Source organism: Perca fluviatilis, chromosome 20, assembly GCF_010015445.1.
Source record: "Perca fluviatilis chromosome 20, GENO_Pfluv_1.0, whole genome shotgun sequence".
In the NCBI taxonomy this organism is placed as follows: domain Eukaryota; kingdom Metazoa; phylum Chordata; class Actinopteri; order Perciformes; family Percidae; genus Perca; species Perca fluviatilis.
Window position 1 is genome coordinate 33,957,403 of NC_053131.1, and position 2,816 is coordinate 33,960,218.

The window sequence follows — 2,816 nt, forward strand, 5'->3', positions numbered from 1 at the left end:
GAATTTGTAGCAGGGTCACAGTCGGGGTCAGGGTCAGGGCTAGGATATTAACGTTAGCTAGTAGCTGGATTAAACACGGTTATCCTTCCTGTTGATTTTCAAAAAGTTACTATGTCAGAAATTTGGGTTTTTTTCAACCAAATGTTAAAAGAAAATAACGTGGATGGTTCCCTACAACGCTCTTCACAAGTTAAACACATGATCGGTTCACTACTTTCATTGAATTTGGGTGTTTTAGTCAATTTTATACCATTTAAAAAAGAAATTATAATAGAACGTTTAAAAACATTGGAAAAAGTGACAAAAACATGGAAAAAGAAAAAAAAAAAAAAAAAAAATAAAAAAAAAAAAGTGACAAAAAACTTGGGAAAAGTGACAACAACATTGGAAAAAGTGACAAAAACTTAGAAAAAGTGACAAAAACATTGGAAAAAGTGGCAAAAAACTTGGAAAAAGTGACAAAAACATAGGAAAAAGTGACAAAAAACTTGGAAAAAGTGACAAAAACATAGGAAAAAGTGACAAAAACATTGGAAAAAGTGACAAAAAACTTGGAAAAAGTGACAAAAACATTGGAAAAAGGGACAAAAAACTTAGAAAAAGTGACAAAAACATTGGAAAAAGTGACAAAAAAATTGAAAAAAATGACAAAAACGTCAGGACAATCTTCAGAAACGCCAGGAAAAGTGACAAAAACATGGCAAAAGCTTAAAAAGACGTCAGAAAAACTTGCATGATGGTCGACAGGGGGGAAGACAACACAAGGGTTAACTTTGGTGCTCACCAGCCACTGTGGCTAGTGGGTTTCCAAAAGCTACTAGCCAATCAGCATCTTCACTAGCTGCTATTTAATGGAAAATTACATTTTTCCCCCCCGTTTTATTTAAATATAGTCGACTATGGTGTGCTACAATTAACTTGAAGAACCAGATTAACAGCCCTTTTAAATGTAAATGAGCTGAAAACACCCAAATGAAATATTCAGCTCTGTGATTGTGATTGTTGCGGGCAAAAATCCTTGATTATGCGACACGTTTTCTTAAAAAATATGCGGGATATTTATGCAATTTTATGCGATGAAAACTGCGGGAACTTGCAAAAACTGGAGTTTTTAATGAAAAAGAGAAAAAAATAAGTGATTCTTAAACTTAATTTCCAAAAATAGTTTACAGATATTCAGTCATTGCAATAAGTAAACATATAAGATACACAAATATATAAAAATAATATAATATTAAAGTGAAAATAAAAGTAATAGTCTAAGGTCCGTGTACTTTTTCGTTCATTCGATTTTCATTTCATAAACAGGTATTAAAAAACAAAAAACGATGGTTATTTGATTTTCGTTTTAAAATACAACATTTGAAATTGAAATACAATGCGTTTTTTCTTTTTCATGGTCGAAATAAGATAGGAGAAAGTTTAAATATGCTTTGATTTTCATTTTATATTTTATATAACAAAAATAAAATCACTCGAAAACAGAAATGAAAAAAGTCTTGTTTTTTCATATTCAGAGACCGGATGTTATCATTTCCAAGGCAACAGCGCCAGCCTAGCCTACCAGTGTTCAGCCCAGGCCAAAATTACTTTGGAAACCTACCTATACTCTTGATAATCCTTGGGGGGAATTTTATTTCATAATGTCACATGTATTTATTCCCCTCTCTCCCTGCCTCCCTCTGCCTCCCTGTCTCTACCCACCGCAGACAACTTCGCCCCAAGAGAGTCCGAACCAGCGGAGCAAAATAGACTTCGGTTCACGGCTGTAACGTTACCGTTACGCGCCCGACAATCCCAGCAAACTTTCTGTTGCTGCCGTTCTGCTTGCTGATCTGGCAGAGAGTCACCGGGGGTTCGGGGTCAGATCATGGGGATCAGACCTCCGGTGCTGGGTCTATTCTAATATTAGCTGCTGCTGCAGCTAGCTAGCAGCTAGCCACCAGCCCTGTGACCTCGGTCCCCGCGGTTCGCTCCCCGGGACTGACTCTGTAGAGCGTTACCCGCTCTATGATCAATGAGCAATGATCAAGGATTACCAAATTCCTCTCTCATAACCACTGAAAACTGTCAAAAATCTAACCCAATGGACGTAGCTGACATTAAGGGTTTCTGCCTCATAAGGGATATTGTAAGGAAAAGCAATGTACCTAAACAGTGATCAAAAATCTAACTAAGTCATGGACGTTATCTGACTGATAACTGACTGATATCTGATTGATCATTGTTTAGGTACATTAAAGTTTAGCTTTTTCACGTTAAGCGTTTAAGAATGTCCCGGCTGCAGCTGAGGGAATCTGTAGCTTTTTGCCCCCCTTTACATAAATATACATATGGCTATGAACTAGATCATGAAATACATAAATGAGGAAATACACATGAACATAGGCATTAGTCATAATAGTTAAATAGCCTAAATACATGTATGTTTTACTTATATTTATTTCGAGGGACTTTTATTTATTCCATCTATTTATATGCACGTTATATTGTAAGTTTGGTTATCTCACAGACTCAGACTAAAAGTAGCTAGTGCATATAAGTGCATCATAGCATATCACTATCTGCAAATAAAATAAAATATGAATAAATCACGAGCGCGGCAGATTCCCAGCTCAGCTAGAGCGGGTAACGCAGCTCTGCAGACGGACCAGAGTCAGTCAGCACTGGGGGGCGAACCACGGGGTGACCGAGGTCACAGGGCTGGTGGCTAGCTGCTAGCTAGCTGCAGCAGCAGCTAATATTAGAATATTAGACCCAGCACCGAGGCCTGATCCCCATGATCTGATCCCGAACCCCGGTGACTCTCTGCCAGA